Genomic DNA, 20676 nt, shown 5'->3' with positions numbered 1-20676 from the left:
CCACCAGCAAACAAACAACCCATATCCATTAAGTATCCGGGAATATCAATACCCCGAGGACTATGTGTTCCCCAAGTCTAAGACTTACGATGGACAAGGAAACGCGCGAGAACATATCAGTCGTTTCCTTTCAGCCATGAACGATAGGTTCTCCGACGAGAAGCTTTGTTTGAGAGTATTCCCCAAATCATTGACAGGAACAACCTTTACTTGGTACAATAACCTAAAAGAAGAGAGTGTAGAATCTTGTCCCATTATGTACTCGATGTTTATGGGAAAGTTCTATTCAGCCAAGCGGAAAGTTATATCCATAAATCTGAGCAGAAGCGGACAAATGACATGTGAGGAAATAGGGACATATATAGAAAGGTTCCGACGGGCGACACTAGATTGTCATGAACATATTAATGAAGAAGCGCTCGTGGAAATATGCGTACGGGGAATGATCCAGTCCTTCAAATGAAGTTTGATCAACTTCAGGTTCTAAATCTTCATTGAGCTAGAGGAAGTTGCTGGAAGAATCGCTGACTGCATGGAAGATCTACCCGCAGATGTTAACTGGCGTCATACTGTAAGTACTACGTCTGTAGTCCCCTACAAGCCTAATAACCAAGAGGGAAGCGGCAGCAGACAACAATAGGGGGACCTCATCCAAATAAAAAACAAATGGATTAGAAGAGAGCAGACTGTCCGGCTCCTCAACCAATGGATGTCTGAGGGTACGGTTCAATTGCCACCGATGGTGGTAGACGTTAACAAAATGAATAAGGACGCTGCAAGATATTTCTATTATCATAGGAGGATGGGACACCCAACAGTGGAGTGCCTCGTGATAAGAAGTATATCTGAAAGAAAGCGCGACTCTGGAGGGCTCGAAGCAACAAGACAAATGATTGAGAAAGACCCTTTCCCGCGTCATTAAGAACAAAGGAAATTGATGAGCTAAGTGTATGAGCGCGATAGCGAACAAACGGGTAAATAAAAAATATAATATGTAATGTCTTTCCATTATAAATAAATTCAAAACCAGTTTTCTAGATTTGATTAAAAAAGAAAAGGTCACGGAACGTTAATGACGTCCGATCGACTGACAAAAGGTTACGGGAAAAGCCAATGGCGCCCGATCGACTGTCAAAAAGTTGCGGAACGTTAATGACGTCCGATCGACTGACAAAAGGTTGCGGAACGTTAATGACGTCCGATCGACTGAAAAAAGGTTGCGGGAAAGCCAATGTTGCCCGATCTACTGACAAAAGGTTGCGGAACGTTAATGACGTCCGATCGACTGACAAAAGGTTGCGGAAAAGCCAATGGCGCCCGATCGACTGACAAAAAGGTTGTGGAATGTTAATGACATCCGATCGACTGAAAAAAGGTTACGAAAGGTTAATGACGTTCGATCGACTGACAAAAGGTCGCCAGAAAGCCAATGGCGCCCGATTGATTGACAAAAGGCTGCGGAACGTTAATGATTTCTGTCCATACCTCAAAGTGTTCAATAAATTCAAGGGAGGAGTAGGCGCGTTCCTGCTACGCCCCACCCAACCATACCTCAAGGTGTTCAATATATTTAAGGGGGGAGTAGGCACGTTCCTCATACGCCCCGCCAACCCATACTCCAAGGTGTTACATAAATTCAAGGGGGAGTAGGCGCGTTCATCATATGCCCCGCCCACCCATACCTCAAACTGTTAAATAAATTAAAAGGAGAAGTAGGCGCGTTCATCGTACGCCCCTCCCACCCACACATCAAGATGTTCAATATATTCAAGGGGGGAGTAGGCGCGTTCGTCGTATGTCCCGCCCACCCATACCTCAAACTTTTAAATAAATTCAAGGGAGGAGTATGCGCGTTCATCGTACGCCCCGTCCTACCATACCTCAAAATGTTAAATAAATTCAAGGGAGGAGTAGGCGCGTTCCCCTATGCCCCGCCCAACCACACCTCAAGGTTTTCAATAAATTCAAGGGGGAGTAGGCACCTTCATCTTACGGATCGCCCACCCAAGTGCTAAAACATCCAATGGGGGCGCATGTCCACCTTATACTATAAGCAACCCTTAGTGTTGATAAGAAAGCACGAGGTCCTCAAAATAAAGAACACTATAGCAGAAAGGAAACACGCGTAATTAAAAGATTCAACCACCATCAACTTAAACAAACGTCAAAAGCAATAATACAACAACAACCCGTCTTAAAAATAGTTTAGCCAGTAAAACATGAATCGTTTATGAGATAGAAGATAAAGAAAGTGCATCAAATCGATTAAAGGGAGGACAACTCCTTCTGCGCCTGCTCAAGAGTATCTCGGGAAACCTTCTCTGCAGTTTCTGCACGAAGTAGCTCATCGCTCGCCGCTCCCACCTTGGCAAGAAGCTGGTCCAACATCTCCTTCCTTTGTTTAGTCACCCCAGAGCACTTATCCAATTCTTCCTTGAGCTTGGTTACCCGAGCGGTAAGTTGAACACGGGGGTCTTTACGATTATTCACCTGCCCTAACAAAGCCTCCAGCCAATCTATCAAGAACTTCAGGTTGATAGCTGTCTGCACAGACGCCTCCCAGTCACTGATCTTAGCCGCAGAGATGGGACCATTTCCCACTTTAGTAAGCTCGTCGGCAACCTCCAATAGATTCTTGGTCATGTAGCACATCGTCCTCATATCCAACAATCCGACGCTAACCATATGGCTACCGGTGCACTCGACAATATCTTTGTATGCGGCAGCAAAAGTGGATGGTACCCAAAACCCATAAACCTGCGTATGAGTTGAAGGATCAACCCCAGCCGCAGCGGCCTCCACCACCAGGGGAAATTGGAGTTTTACACCCACGTCGGCGTGAGGGACTTCTGTTTGAACATCAGGTAGTTGCACGTCCGCTCGAGATCCACCGCCATATTTACGGGGATGTTTGGAGACGTTATCCCCATTCGCGATCACGCGCCGGCCGCCGTAAATTCCAGGAATGTCGGGTTTGTCCCCTCCTTTGCGATTACTACCCATAGTCTAATAAAGAAAAGAAAAAAACCAGTTATATGTATAGACGAGGGTTCATGAAAATTAAAGAGACTATTAATCCTATCTAACCTTAGACTCGGCTTGATGTTGCGATGTATTGATATCTTTGTCACGGGATGTTGAGGAACTAGATGATGAGATAACACCGCCAGATGCGCCTGAGAATCCAAAAGTGAGTAACTCGATAAACAAAACTGGGTAATTTATAACAAAATAAGGGGAAGAGAGAGAGGGAGAAACATCCATAAACACAAGAAAAAACAATTGGTTACCTTGATAACTCCCAGTAGGAAACGCCACGTGGGTTGAGGACCCACCAACCACTGACCGGTTGGACCCAGAAGGGCTCATTGACTCCAGGACAACATTCAGAGATATAGTCACTTCACCTCGAACACGAATAGTCTGCGCCCGAGGAGGGTCGACTGACAATACCTTCAGACGCGAAGAAACCCATCTACCACCCTCGAACAAACTTACTCCGAGATTATGTATTTGGTCGGCAAAAGAAGGAGTCGAATTTTCGGCGCCACCATGGAGAGACCGCGATACGCCTCCCTGATGAGACTGCCCAAATCGTAAAGGAAAAACGCCAACGGAGGAATAAGGGCGCATAGGTAGATCTGAGAACTTGGCCGCTTCACGTTTAGCCTTTTTAGCAAGACTCTTCTCGGTCCAGTCGCGCTCAGGCATGTTTAAATACTCCTCAATTACATAAGAAGGGGCCTTACACCCCACAAAAGTGGAAGACGGAGCACCCTGAGACAGTTGAGCCAATGGCGATCGGTTTGGTTTCAAAAAAAAAGAGGGGAAAAGCAAGAGAGGACGCAGGAGTAGAAAAAAAATATATGTTAATGATATAACACACGTAAATATATATATATGTATATATATGACTACCTAAACTATCAAAGGGCTTGGAGATGAGTAAGGAACGTTCAAACGAGGGGACTTGCGACCGGAAAACTTAGTCTCCTTCTTCGGACGGATGGGATCACAACCCTCGGGAGGGTCCCACGAAGTCACAATTGGTTCTAAAGGACAACCTTTGGTATCTGAGGAGAGACGGTGTTCCATGGCTATGGCATCATCAAGTTTGACCCTCCCAGAAGCATGAAATGCCTTTAGATCCGCGTGCGACAAATCTCGGGCAGGGGCCGGATCCCGTAAGAAGAAATTCAAGGCGCAGCACCGTGTCAAGAGCTGATAGTTATGAGCACCTTCGGTAACCGCCGAAGGCCGACCCGCAAGGGGATGTTTAAACAAAAAATTAACTCCTTGATCAGCCAAGCGCACTGGACCTTTAAAAACGAAACAATTAAAACTAGCAATAATGTCCAAGGTATCTAAACTTTCTGGGGGAGGAAATCTAATGGAGACCCCTTGGTCAAAACCGACTTGGCGAGCCGCACGATCAGGTTTGTAAGACATGGCTATAAATTTACCCGCATGAAAGCCAGGAAGATAGCCACGCAATACCGCCATCACTGCGTCAAAATCCGATTCAGACAGGAGCTGCGTCGAGTCTAAGTCCGCGTCGAAAGGCACTGAGAAATCATAGTGGGACGGACCAGACCGGCCATCGTGATAGGGTCATGGCTTGAAATCCTTTGTCACGTCTAAGAACTTTGCTATGTCTCTTTTCGGCACCTTCCCTTTCTTGCGCTAGAGGGCCATGCGAGGATTACTATACTCGAAGGGGACCTTCTTCACCGAACCATTGGCCTGAGTAACGTCCTCTTCACGGCGAACCTCCAAGACATGGGGATCAGGGGCGTATGGAGAATGTGTTCCCAAGACCACGCAAGCATGAAAGAGGCGGGGATAAAGGTCTTAGTTTTATGCGTCAACCCCACCATATGTATATCTTGGCAGAACAAGTCCAAATGACGGTATAATCCACCGAGGAACATAGGGGCAAGAGGAAAGGAGACCCCGCGGGATAGTAGTACCGCCATAGGAATTAGCTCATTCTTTATTGTATCCTGCGGACTGTACTCAAACATGTTGCGACAGACCCAAAGCATAATGAAGGCATCTAATTCTGCCCGGGTGTTCGTCTCCCGCCGCTCCGGGGGAAGCACCTTTCCCTCCACGAGTCGTGGAGCCCAAAATCGAAGCCAAAGAGGAAACTTCGCGCGTTTATGATCCTTGTGAAGCCATTCAGAGTCAGCATCAACAGCCGAGAAATTGGGACCACAAATCGACTCGTAAGCACGGATAGAACTACTAAGGAGGCGTTCCCTCGAGGGAGCCGGAGTTTTCTTTATCTTTTTATCCTCAATAAGCTTAGCCTTCCCTTTAACAACACCCGAGGACTTTTCTTTGTTGTTGCTAATAGTCTTTCCCCCGGCGGTGACGACTTTCCGCGTTTCATCTTTTGCGGCCGCTTAATTATCCCTCCGCACTAATTCAATACGAGAAGTGTCCTTGCAGTCTAACAGGTAAGCCTTCAATGTCCTATCGTCAGGGGTCAACGCTTCATAAACGGTGGACTCGACCCAGGCCGTAAGTAGAGTATGGACAGGGGGAATCCAACGGCAGAATAGTCGCGTCGCGTCGCGTCTGCATCTCTCTACCTCCCGATGGAGGGAAGAGTCTATGACCTCATTGATCCCGGCTTTACACAATATGTCCGCGTGGTCGGGATTATCACGAATGTAAGTCACCCAATACGACCATATAGTGGGGGTTTTCGACACAGAACAGGTGTCGATATCAGGGAGCTCATAATCACCACGATGGATGGCCATACAGGGAACTCTTTTGAACGGATAAGTAGCCATGTCATCCGGTTGGGGTACATAAGCCACCCAGGGGAATTCGGGTAAGGCAATATGAGAGGGTTCAGGAAACGGGAGACGAGATTATCATCAAGGGGCATCACACATCTCCCCCTTCAAAACCCTTTCATCCGTATCCCGCGCTTCAACACAGGAGTCCTGGTGAACTCCGCAAGTCTATAAGATTTACCGTCGTCAGGGGGAGGTAGATGGAGCTCTGGCTCTCCCGAGTATTTACTCTCCTCCGAGCCGTTGCTCATTGTTTCCTTTGACTCGTCCGAACCACTAGAAGAATGATCATCAGAAGAACCACTAGAAATGACGCGTGTATGAGGGTAATGTGTGAAAATAAAGAGACGGTTAAAGAAGTGAAAAGGAAAGGTAAATTAGGAGACTCGTATATATAGGAAATCTGGGAACAAAAGGCGGTAGTTATACAAGTGGACACGATTACCAAAAGGAAAACTGAAGAAGCTCTGCTATAAGAAGTCGTAGCGTCTCCCAACTGACGAAAAGGGCGCGAAAGTTCGGATAATGACTATAAGGTTGTCTTACGACTAATCTCATAGTCAGGGGACTAATGTGGATACATGAAAAATAAACTCCCCTTAACTAGGTCAAGGAGCCCTAAAGAAGGGAAAGGTCACATATGGGTTATGGGGACTAAGGCCCAAGTCCACTAAAAAAGTATCCACAAGGTGGAAGGGATAGTGGAGAAATTAACAAGAAAGAAGAAGGTTTTATTAGAGAAGGAATGCCATAAATAGCAATTAAAGAAGTTTAGGACACATGGCACGATGTCGTAAAGGGAAGGGGCTGTTGGAAAGTCTATAAAAAGAAGGACAAGGTACAATAGAAGGATAACTCTCTCGCATACTATTCTAAGAAAAGTGAGGTCATCTTGGTACACTAGTACGGGTAGAACCTAACGAGAATTTCGGTATTAATATTTGACAACCACACCCAGAGGCTCGTGCCTAGTCTGTCACGATGCAATCAAAAAGCAATAATCCTAGGGCGGCAGGTAATTTGCCGCCTCAGATTATCACTGGAGCTTGGAAAGAGGACAGAGACAGTATATCAATAGAGAGTGACTAGCCTAATAAAAAATGGAGATTCCATTCAGATTTAACAGCTCCATCCACATCTATTCCCCCTAGAGGGGTTAGGTACTTAGGTAATCCAAGTGCAACCGCTACAAATCAGTCGGGCCAGTGGGAAATGGGTGGCAGTCAGCACTAGGGTCCGTTTGGGAACCGGGAAATAGGATAACATTTTTAATTTTATTTTTTTATGCTAAGAAAGCATAATACTCCCTCCGTTTCTGGAAAAGAGTTATTTTTACTTTTTCAATTTGCGTATTTTTAGGCTAAAATGAAAAAATGAAAGTACATCTTTTTCAGAAACGGAGGTAGTATTACTCAAGCAAACAACCGACAATGTTTGCCTCCCCCGATACTGGAGTAGCAATAAAACTTGGAGATGTTAATCCACCATTTCGAAACCTAATTTTTTTTTGAGTGCCTTGCTAATCTATCTGCAGGCTTATTACATTCTCTCTTAATCAGTGGCGAAGCCAAAGGTGGGATAGACCTGGCTCTAGCCCCCTCTTTTCCCGCCAAAATCAGAACATGATAGTGCATCTACCTTTAAATCCCAAAGAAAAAAATGACATAGTCCACCAGTTTGTGAAGTTTTAGTCCACCGATTCAAGAAATTTCAATCCACCAAAGAACCAATCCCATTTTTTTTATCTATCTCCTATGTCCTTCCAGGCTTTCCATGAAAAATATTAAAATTTCATTTATTTTAATATACTTAAAATATTGGTCGTGCGGGAAAATTTTTCTTGCTCACTCAAGCAAAATCGAGAGTTTCAGTCAAGATCAAACTCTTCTGAAAATCCAAAATATTGCTCAAGCGCGCACCAGAAAATACCAAAATTCTCAGGATTGTGTCACGGACAATGTGGTGACACGGGCATGTAACCTTGACCGACCAAGGTCAGCCCTTAGGCTTGCATAAGCCAGTCCCACATCCTATTAACGATTTTGACCTAATTAATCTTTTATAGTTGATATTGGGTTCAAACTCTTTCCAACTAACTTGGAACTTGATCAATTGACCACCAGACGGTCCCACAACCACTAAGGGACGGTCTCATACCCCTTGGCCGGTCCTCATCTCTCCATAATTATATTTTATCACCTAATGCTCAGACGAGCACTATTTTAATAATGATTAAACGAGCATTTAATCTTCTTTCACCAACTGGTCTACAAATGAATTTGGCGAACGCTCATTCAATCACTTGGGCTACATGGTCGGCTGTCATCCCATGTAGCCGGTCCCTCTCTCGCTCATTGGTTTATTTTCAGCAAATCGTCAATTGATCAACAATCGACCAAAATTTGGGTTTCAAATCAAATGCTCCGCAAAACATAATTTTGACCACGTTCAAACCCTAATAATTTTATGTTGATCTAGTAATCAACATTTTAATTAATAATATTCGGTCCAGCTACCATATTTTAATTAATATTTTATTTTGATTCCGCTACCAATAATTCATGAATCGAGCAATATTTGCTTAAACTCGCAATATTTATTTTGCTCTGATTCAGAACTCATTGATTCAACTATCAACTGCTCGACCGAGCAATAGTCCTCATGTTGATTCAAATATCAACATTCGAGAGTCCATTGATCCAGCAATCAATATTCTAATTTAATGTTGGGTCCTGCTACCAACATTTTTGCTCGACTGAGCAACATGGTTCTAACGGACGACCATCTAATATATTTCTGATTCCCAATATGTCATTCGATCATTCATGATATATTAGCTCAGAAATGAGCATTCTGCACAATTCAACAATATCTTTATTTCCTATCGAACATCAAAATAAGTCCTTGATCGAGCAACCTCATCGGACGATCATCCAAATTCCCAAACATCATTATTATATCGACTGGTAAAATGATATATCATAATTCATCGAGACTCAATGTCTGAGTATGTCTCAGCAAACATCTCACGCTCAATCCGTGAGTCCCAGAGCATACCACATTTGTTCATTATGGTCGACTCATCAAGGCTAAGACTCATTGTCTAGTCAAGTCAACAACTGACTAATTAAATACACGTCTTCATTGTAGACTCCACAGTCATGAGACACCAATCATGTCACATGGGGGGATAATAACTAGGGTTTTGGTCTGGCAGCCTACTCACGTGTATTCACCCACGATGAGAAATGTAAGTAAGTCGTGCAAGCGGTTGAGGAATTTAGCAAAGTAGTGGATGGAAAATCAACCAAGTCTCTGCACGACATGGAATTGGTTTGACCGCAATTTCCCACTTTCCCACTCTTTCACTCGAGCAACCGTCACACTTACTGGGATCAATGTGTCTACTATTCTTGTAATATAAATAAGTTTCTGAATCCACGATTAAACAACAATATCCGAGCAATGACTCTCAAGAATTCAATCAATCAACCAGAACTTAGTCGAACTCAACAGTTCACTGAAAACTTGCAGAAATCATCATACATTCACAATCCTTGATCATCATTGATCTCATACACACTTCTCAGCTGCTCTCCTACAGATCAACCCTCTTCCCTCTTTGTGACCGAATTGACTCTGGAACGACCATTGTCTTGGTTTAGGCCGGAGTCCTACAGATTGATCTCTCGAACTCAAAGAACTCTCGTGCGATGCATCTGTTAGCAGAAGGTTTAAGCAATTTTCTCGATCGAGGAGTCCCCGTCCGCACGGTGGTCTCTTCACTTTCCTAAAAAACTAGAAAATCGTTTTGCCCCATCAACAGTATTCGAAACCCGAAAGACAAATAATTTAAAAGAAGAGATTTGAAATATACTTGAGCAGGATCTCCATGACAAACGATTGCGGAGTTATAAATGCTTGCTTCTGATGCACTTAAGTTCATCCTTGCATTAGTATGCATTTCCACACTAGTAGAACCAAAATTTCCATGGGTATTAGGTGTCTGAAATGGATGTTATGCAGGTTCATAGCTGGTTCTTGGTTAAGAGCGAATTTCTCATTCTCTTATTATTTCTTATATCCCCAACAATATCTTCATCTTCCATTTCCTCTATAATAGAATTACTCAAGCTTCTTTCATCATTTCCTTCATTAACATCGACTTCTTATCTCATATATGCCTCATACTCTGCATGAGACAAGCTATCAAAATACAAGAGATGTGACGTGTACAAGAAAGTCTCATCATTGTGATCAATAAAAAAGCATTTGTCACATATGTGTTTTGGTTGTAATCCCCAATTATATATGATCCACACGTCATCTCCAGATATTGTCTTCCACCATCCTCCAAGATGCAAAGGTTTCTTCAGATCTATTTCAATCCTTGCTTTTACAATATTTCTATATTTCGGGTCTACACTTTTTAGGTTCTGTAAAAAATTTCTTCCCCATAAACTGAATGGCTTCACTCACAACTACTGCATTGATGTGCTCAAGCTTCAAATACTTAAAAAAGAGTGTGAACTCCTGGTAAGAAAAAACATAATCCTTTAAAGGGATGTTTGAGTAGTATTTCTGCACAACGAACAGAGCTCCACCAACAATCCATGGTTCATCCTTGATTACTTAATTCCGTTCTTCTTCACTATTCAGTTTTACTAACATGAGATTGTGACCCATTATGCAAATCTCCTTGTTTCTGTATTTCCCCCATAAAGAGTTGATGTCTTCTCTGATTTGACTCATTTTTATTTTTCCTTTCACCATAAGTTTACCCAACAATCCGTGAGACCACTCTTAGGAAGCTTGATTGATAGTCTGAGCAGTTTCTACTGCTCTTCTATAATTTGTAGGAATGTCAAGCACAACATTCCTTAGTTGTCTTCAAAGTTGATTGATTCAGTTTTCTGAGTATGATGCCATGATGCTAGAGCTAGAACTTGATAACAAAGATTGTTTCTCTTGTGTTTGCAAACAACTTAAACCAAGAATATAAAGGTTTGGACTATTAGGGTTTAGCCGAGTAGTATAAAATAAAATATATATCTTTAACCGTCTTTCCTTAAAACTAGAGTACACATACCAGAGAGATATTTTTGGTCAGAGGTTGAAAAGGAAAGATAATCTTTTGAGAAGTACCAGACAAGTTTGAAAAATGCATATAACTGAAGACTAGGCTATTAGCACGGCTTGTAAACTACATCAGTTTAGGAGGCAAGGAATTTGAAATTTAAATTTCTGATTGGATCTAAGTTTAGGGTTTTGATGATCATGAAGTTTATGTTGGATCTTTATGTAATAGCAATATAATCTTTCCCGCCGAGGAAGATTCATAATGGATGGAAATTCTACTGTTAATCTACTATATGGACCATCATAAATATAAAGATGGTTACATCTGTAACACCACTGTTCTATATCCAGAAGCATGTAACATTCTGAATGCAACCACTGGATACCTCACAGTCGCTATGTCAGGACACCTGCAACAAGATTTAAAATCTATGATTTTTTTTTAGATAGATGATAGATGAGAAAATATGATTCTGAGAAAAATAAAACCAAAAGAAAATATTGGTAATCTCTATGAGTATATAAAAAGATTAGAAAATATTGAAAAATATTAACAAAATATCAAGCATAAAGATTAAAATAACTAAACCAGAGAACGATTAGATCATTAGAATGGCGGAAAAAGTTTGATTTGAGAAACCGATTTTTTGAATTGTTGTAGCTCATAATTCGAGATAACGTATCCTAAGATAGGTTATCTTAATTAAATTTATTTATGATAACTTTAGTGATGTTTGTCTGAAATTCTATCATATCTTGGGTTAACTCAAATTGTGTTTGTTCGACATGCTATCCAACTGAAAGTTAATATAAATGATGTTTGTTTCAAACTCCCAAGTGAGAATTGTATAAAATCCTTTAACATGACAATTTCTATAAGTGAAAACTACTGCCACGCCCATTTTTCATTTTTTTCCACCCTATCATATCTTGGGTTAACCCACGGTCGGAAAACTTCACGCGCACACCCATTATTTGGGGAAATTTTTTCCACAAACCCATATTTATAAAAATTAGTTTTCGCTTCCTGTTCTTCCTTTGTATTCGTATTCGTTTTTTTTTTCTTTTTTTTTTTTTTCTTTTCTGATTTCCTTTTCCCGAGAGAACAAGGAGAACATTCGAGGATCATACTGTGATTTTTCGAGAAGATTCAATGTGATTTGGAGTTTTTGTGGTATTAGGGAGGTTAGGTTAATCCAACTTTAGGTGATTCAACGAAGCGTTCTTTAAATTTTGCTACTGGGGATATGAGTTTTAATGATTTCCAAAGAGTATATGGGTTAGCACAATGCAGTGTTGATATATCTTCAAGCAGTTGCAATCGATGTCTCCAATGGAGCTATCTCTAAATTACCCAATTATTGTAGTGGGAAACAAGGCGGAAGGTTTTTAGACCAAGTTGTAATTTAAGATATGAAGTATATCCTTTTTCTCAATCTATGGTTCCTCGGTCCCACATCCACCTCCACCATCTCTTTCTCCTTCTCAGCCATCATCAATAAATTCAATATTTTAGGTTATGTTAAATGATTTTGGATAGTAAGGATCGTTGTTTGTCATAAGAGTTAGGCTTTTACCGAGGAAATACAGAGAAGATGGGTTGATGAACTGCCATTGATTTTGGTAGTAAATTGTTGAAGATTGAAAATGTTTGTGTGTGTGTATGTGTAGAGCAATGGGTTTTGTGCGAATCTGAATGAAATTGCAGGGAAGAACTGATTTGTGCGGCTTCCACAGTGCAGCCGTTATCCAACCATTACCAGTTTTCCAGACGCACTACAACTATTTGACGAAATGCTTGAACCACAGGTCTGTCTTGTACCAATCAATTCACATCACCTATCTTTGCGCTACCTAGGTTCTATCCATGGTACTGATGGGTATTTGCGAAGGGTCAAGAAAGAATTTCGAATGCAGGAAGGAAATGAGTCAGGGGTTCGAGTTGGTCACAGTTTTGTACAAGTTTCTTAGGCTTGAATTCAGCTAGACAAGTCCGTTATTTCCATCGATGTTGCAGATGAACATAAGAGATTTAGGCTTCATTACTGATGGTTAGCCATGATATCTGGTGGGTGTTTCAGATGTATTCGACTGCATACAAGGAGTGTTAAAAATCTAATCTGGTTTGGATGAGAAAGCAGTGAAATTGGTTGCATAACACGTTCTGCAGCTTTTTTTTGTTGCATAACTCGTTATGCAGTCCAGAAAACGGTTGCATAACACGTTATGCAGCTACTTTTTTCTTAGTATTGAAACCAACAAAAAATAAGGCTGCATAACTTGTCATGCACCTACAATAATATCTACATAACATGTTATGCAGTCGTGAAAATGGATGCATAACATGTTATGCATCCGAAAATATGACTGCATAATGCATCGAGAAAATTGTTGCACAATCTTTTATGCATCGAGAAAATAGATGCATAACCTGATATGCATCCGTAAATATGGATGCATAGTGCATTATGCATCAATTTTTTTATGTACGCACTAAAGTCAACCAAAACAGTGGTTACATAACTTGTTATTGATGCATAACTTTGTTATCCAAATGCATAATTTGTTATGCAGTGGAGAAAATGGTTGCATAATTCTTTATGCGTCTGTAGAATGTGTTATGCATCTTTTTTGGTGGCTGCATAATAGTTATGTATCAAGTTTTGGAAAATTTTGCCTAAAATGATGATCACCTCCTATTTTTTCATGAAAAACAAAAATTTGATATTCTTGTTTGTACTCGTTGCGTAGCTCTCTTAAAAAGATTTCCAACGATATAAAATTTGTAAAATTCCAAGGCGCGGATTTTTGGATATGTTATATCCAAGTTGCGTTGCCAATTATACCCCTGATGCATAATCCGTCATGCAGACATTTTTAATAATTTCATATAATTATGGGTGTCACGAAAATAATTATGGGTGTCACGGTACCTAAAATTAATTGTGGGCCTGACAATGAGAATATTATTTTTTTTGGGCTTGCGCCTAATTTTCCCTTTCTATAAAGCTCTATGGAACTTAATTAGGAGTTTCAACTAGAATCTAGCTTTTTTTGTGGAAATGTTTACATAATGCTATGTCAACAAACTCAAAAATAAAAGGTATCATTAGAGACATTAACCCAAATGCAATTTTTGCGGTGAACAGGAAGAGACTATAGAACACATTTTGTTGTATTGTCCTTTTGCAAAGGAAGTTTGGGAGTGAGAACCAAACGTTGTTCCATATAAACTTTAATGCTTCTACGAAAATAATTGACATCTGTAATGATTTGTTTCAAACACCCAATTTAGTGATACCCGTAAAACTGTTGTCTATGAAAATATGGTTTATTTGGAAAGCAACATGCAATAAAACTTTCCAAAGAAATACATAGACCTCTCAACAATTAGCAAAAGAAATTCAAAGACATGTAGACTTCTGGACAAGAAAGGAGAGACCTACAAGTATCTTAAACGGAAAGAAGAATAAGAAAAATAACATCCCATGGACTCCCCCAGATAAAAATACAAAAAAGATTAATGTGGATGCTTCTTGGATATCTGAAATTATTCCATCCAGTTTTGCTTTAATCTTAAGAGGTGATACATGAACTTTTGAAGGAGGAAGAGCAGACCATCAGCTTGTTCAGATCAACAAGATGCAGAAGCAGTGGGACTTTTGCAGGCAGCAGCTTGGGCAGAAGAGAACATCTATCAGATTTCAACATCAAAAGTGACTGCAAAGTTTTAATCAGAAGTTTAAATGGCTGTTCAACAGGCATCTCTTATACCAACAAGGCTATTTTGGAGGAAGCAAATAAAAAAACTTCTAATTGTGCAAATTTTCTAGATTTTTATTTTGTTCCTAAATCCGAAAATGCAGTAGCAGATACTCTAACTAAAGAAGCAAAGCATTCTGAAAATATTATTGAGTGAGATTAATTCCCCCTTATGTATTAATCTTAAACTCCAAGAAGATAAATAAAATATCGAGAGTGTGAATATCCTAATATTAGATGGCTCTACTTCAGATGTAATCACGGCTCCGGCCTCTTCTTAGTTTTCTAATCAAATCTAACTTACAAAAAAGAAAAATAAAAGTTTAATATGCAATACGTATACACCAACGTCAGACAATGTAAAATAAAAAATATTAAAATGACAAAAAAAATCTTAAAAACGAAATATCAAATAAGAAATCGATAAATAAATATCAAAATAAGAGTTCGATAAAATTAATAAAAAAAAAGCTAGATGGTACAGTGACGATGTAAATTATTCCACATTGTCTTATCCATTGGAGTATGAAATTATGAAGCTAAATATCGCTCTCTATTTCTCGCGAGTCTAAAACCTTTGTTACTGTCTTCCGGTATATCATGATCGGTTTCTTGTACGATTACAACACTTCCATCATCAAGAAACAAATCATTTATACAATCCATGTGAAAGTGGTTATGGGTGAAAAGCTTATTAATCATAACAATCTATATTTTAATTTTGGTACATGAGATTTCTACGGAGAAAGAAATATGAAGCTTGAAGAAGTATGTAGAAAGGAACGTATTTATAAAACCTTTGTGGGTTTAGTAGTGGAGTCTATTGCACTAATCCTGGTTGGAAAATGGGGAGAACAAGTTTATAAGAGAATACCATAACATTTTTTTTCTTAGAGTTCGAAAATCACAGAAGGTTTTGATATCCCAGTCCACGGTTGGAATATGTAGGAAACAAACACAAAATAACCGTATTTATAAGGATAACTCAACGTAGGTTGGGTTATTCAGGTTCCCAAAAACGTTCTAAGTTTCGGTGATATGGCGCAAATAAGAGGGATTATCCCTCACACTATCTTATATTGGGAGACATTTTTTTTTAATAAAACTTAAACGGTAGCGTATTTGAAGCTAATAACTTGGGGATATTCTCTTCTTATATTGCTTTACACACTCCCAAAAAATGAGGATATTACTAAATACCAAATTTCACCATTCAATCTTAATTTTAACGGTTGAAAAGTCATTGATTTTCGATGGTTGATTTTCAAAGTAGTGGATGGTGGAGTTATCGGGATATGCTAATTTTTTGTGGGTATGTAGAGATTTGTAAAACAAACATATCTTCAAAAACATTAGCTTCAAATACACTGCTAATGTTTAGTTTTTATAAAAACAAATTAGTGTCCAGAGTGTGAGATATTGTGAAAATAGGAGTTTGAGGGGATCCTCCCTCATCAAATAATAAGTGACATAAAGCGTGACTCACTATTTTCAAAAGAAAATTTTGTTACCCAAATTAGAATATAGTGTTTTTTAGGTGTGAAAAATATCAGCAAATATTTTTTTCCATAAAATAGGATGAAACCTCAAGCATAAAGACATAACAAACGCCTTCCAATGAAGTCGTTTGTGTTTGTAACTTGTAACATTCTAGTTTTCTATGTTTAGGCAGTTTGTTATGGCTAGCAGACTCTCCTATCTCCAGTTAATCTGGATAGAAAATCTACTACAAAAAACCGATAGGTTTTCTTCCCGAATGATATTCTATCTAGTTGGTAATACAAAATCCATAACTTTAAAATTGATATCAAACTACGAATTATTCTGAAAGTAAGAGCTTTGTTGGGATCCTCTTTCTCTAGCTTTGACATATACTCCTATTATCATCATGAGAGTGGGATACAAATCGTTTTGGACGATGATATGGTAGCTACACATTTCAATTTCCCACTAAAAAGTCACCTCAGCTCCCGTTACCTCTAATTGATCAATGGTAGTACAGTTTCTCTAGCCACCCATACCTTCAATGGTTCTCCATGGAAAGTCAATCATTGTTAGTCGAAACCCAGAAATTATTATATGATGATGCACGGATAAAGCTACATGTATCCTAATTTCCTTGTATCATGATGTGTCATGTGTTTGACTGTCATTAATAATCAAAGATTCATCATTTAATGGATTGTAGTACAAGGTTTGCATGATATTATAAACTCAACTCTAACATCTAATAATACTAAGTTACCGACTAACTGAAGATTCTCAAGCAAATGAATAGTCCTTAGATTTAATTTTTTTTATTTATTTAAAAGGTTCATAAAGGTTATCACAGTAGATAAGACGATTTGCGAAGTTTTACCAGTAGGAGCTAATAGTCATCGCCATTGGTTGACTTTTCCTACGATGAATTACCATGATACTATCAAAATTGGGTTCATTTACTTACCGAGATTAACTTTCCCAACTCCCGCACTAATGCTGATATCTGTAACATCCTTGATTCGAACTTGTTTGTAGTCGATGAACATCAACATCAACGATTTATGAGGCAGTGATTTATCTGGCTCACTAGAACAATTATCCACTGTAATGTCCAAGATAGGTTTGTACGCCTCAACACGCATGTTTTCATCGTCATCCGCATCTTCATTTTCTCGAAAAATTGCACCATGCACATGATAGTTACTGCGGGTGGGAAATACTCGTCGAGTCCCCAACTGAGCAGAATTCAACATCTGAACAATGTTTGTGGGTCTTTTCAACCTACTAAAAACTCCTTTTCTAAACACTTTATTACTCAGAAAATCATCATCAAGATTATTTATGCCTCCACTCGAAAACAAACAAAAAAAGAAAAGTATTACGTGATGAATAAACCCTTAATATGTTATTAAAAGGTAAAAGACTCAAATCCAAATCCGATGACACTTTGAAGTTTTACTTTTAAGAAGGAAATAATGTAGAAGAGGATATTGATGAACAAGACCTGATTAAACACATAATACAAGTATGTGAAAATAACAGAAAACGCAAAAAACTGGATGAAGAATCAATGAATTCTTCAGAGATTATTAAAGTTTTTTAAATTTTTTAGAAGGTTTATCATAACTCTACTGAAAGGAGAGGATCTACAGTCAAGGTGACAGGATTCGAACTATGTCCCTCTGTACACAAAACAGATGCGCTGACCAGACTGCGCCCAAATCTCATACATGTGAGATTTTTTTGAAAAAAAATAACAAAATTTATGGATACGATTAAATAGCAAGAACTTACTAATTAAAAATGTGTATGTAAAACGACACTTTTCAGCACTTCGTCCATTAGTGTGATTGTTGGCCTTGTTCACGATATTACATTATTAGTATTGATGGTTATAATGGTGATATCGAACATCTTATTTGTTGTTTCTGTAACAAATCAACTAAGTTTTCATGAGTTGATTAAGAAATATCAAAATCTTGTTTTGTTATAAACATCTCCGACAACAAAAGGAGATTACGAGGACATAATTATCAAGTTTGAAATACTTGTGAAAATCTAAGTATATACATTTTTCTATTTTTTTTGCAAGATTACAATAGTGATATGAAACTAAAAAAAAACTGGTTACATAACACAATATAACTAAAGGTTGAATATAATTTAATAAATTTTGACATCTCATCATTCAATTCACATGCTTTGTTGCACCTTTCATATCTTCTTGATACCATTCTTGATAATCATATATATCATCTTCATTAACTTTGTGTTTATTTTTCATATACGCGCTTGATTTCATTGATAAACGCCGCCATTTTCATTATCCTTTGACATCATACGATAAATTACCTTCATCACTACCAAAATAAAATTTTCTTGATCTTCGTACTTGATGCACAACATGTGTTTAACAAGATCGTCCAGTTATTGCTATTACATTTCCACATTTCTCAAAACCTGGTAATGAACAAGGCAATGGGTTATGGTAACAATATGGAAGAATAACTTCTCCAGAAGGATAACATGTTTAATGTTCCCTAATCAAATTACTCAAAATAATATAACATCTCATAATCAGTTTATAAGTTTTCAAATACTTACAAGGTGATTATAATTTATTATATTTGATTAAAGCACCCAAAAATACATACTCGGCATCATTCCTCTTGGTAATTCAATACTTGTTAAACTTGATAATTGTTGAGGTTAATATTATCCTGGAAAGCTTGCAAAATAACAGAAAAGTTTATATCATATGCTAAAAACATAACAATGGTGTTCTTTAGTCGTATAATTGCAAGGTGGTTTTACACCATTTTGCATGTTTTTCAAATAAATATAAGTTGGTCAACAAATTCAAATCATCACTGTAAGAAAAAAAAGTACTTGTGAGAATAATGCTTAAGATTTTTTTTCATTATTTTATTAGTAACTAAACGGCTTTTATGTTGGCTTACAAAAAATAAATACCCTAACTATATGAATAACTCACATTTAAAATATAAATTGTAGATTCCCTAAAGACTATTAGGTTTAGATTTAATTCAAACTTCAAACTGCTAACACCCTAAAATATTTATATGTCACAACCTCAAGGGTTTGTTAGTTTTGCGGTTCCTAATCATGTTTGTCACTTGAAGATGAATTTGTATGTTTTAAAACAGGCTCCTAGAGCCTGGTTTTCTATAAGAGAATTTCTTCTCTCTTTTGGATTTGTCATGGATCATCATGAGATTGTTCTAATTTTACTTACACTACTAACTTTGAGATGTCTTGTTGTTGTTATATGGATGACATCATCCTAATCAGTAGTTCTGATTATTTGCTGACTACACTTATTCATACTTTAAGTTCTGAATTTGCAATGAAGATTTTATGTGATCTTCATTACTTCTTGGGTATAAAAGAAGTTAGGAAATCTGATTCTCTGGTCTTGACCCAGAAAATATATGTTTTAAGTTACTTGTTAATGCTAATATGCTGGAATGTAAGACCTGTGATACATCGGCAGTTAAAACTGATCAGGAGCTTCTATTCATAATGGTACTTTACCTCCAAATCCAGAAGATTATACGTTAGTCCGTGGTTTGAATATTTGATTCTTAAAAGACTTAATTTGTGTTACGGTGTGAACTATGTTTCAAAATTTATGCGTGCACCAACTCATGTGCATTTTCTTTTAGTTAAGAGGCCATTCTGATATACTTGAAGGGTATAATTAGTTCATGTATTACTTTAAGTGGTGGTGGTATTCATTCTGTAGAAGCTTATTCATATTCTGATTGGGATGGTTTCCATGATACAAGAAGGCCTACTTATGGTTATGTTGTGTTTATGAGCTGTGGTCTAATCTCTTAGTCTTCCAAGAAACAACTAATTGTGTCTAGGTCTTCTTGTGAAGTTGAATTCAAGTGTCCGTCTTCTACAGCTTCAGAACTTCAGTGCATTTTCTACTGAGTCCAATATTGTTGTGAAGCATTCTATTAAGTTATTTTATAATAACACAATTTCTATTAGTCTTGCTTCTAACCTTGTTTATCATGCCATGACAAATACGGTGTAAATGCATTTTCATATCATACGGAAACTTATGGACAATATTTTTCTTAAAATACTTAATATCAGGTCTGATGTACAAGTGATTGATCTCTTTACCAAGGGTCTGTAATTTGTTGGGTCTTTTTGTTGATGAAGCTCCCACATCTTCCCTATCTCTTCTTACTAATGTTGAGTTGTTTCTTTTTGTTGTTAGTTGTTTCTTTGTCTAATAAAAGTAAGATTTTTCTTTTATGTTTTTTTTTTGGTGTTACCCTTTATCAATTTGAGGAGCGTGTCTTAAGTAGAAGTCATGTTGAAAAGGTGTTAGATCACTGCTCGGTCGAACTAGCAAGCGTTGCTACCTCAAGCTTGTTTGTCAAGTTTAGTTGCCAAAATTATAATTCTTGATTTCTAGTCTACTTATAGCTAAGTCTCGGACTAGGATGGAAAGTGTAGTTGAGCTCTGGACTCGACGGCGTTCATCATACAAAGACGAAGAACT

The sequence above is a fragment of the Papaver somniferum genome, chromosome 4 (genome assembly GCF_003573695.1).
Source record: "Papaver somniferum cultivar HN1 chromosome 4, ASM357369v1, whole genome shotgun sequence".
Classification (NCBI taxonomy): domain Eukaryota; kingdom Viridiplantae; phylum Streptophyta; class Magnoliopsida; order Ranunculales; family Papaveraceae; genus Papaver; species Papaver somniferum.
The sequence above is the reverse complement of the archived record's forward strand: the minus strand, read 5'-3'. Positions refer to the sequence as shown.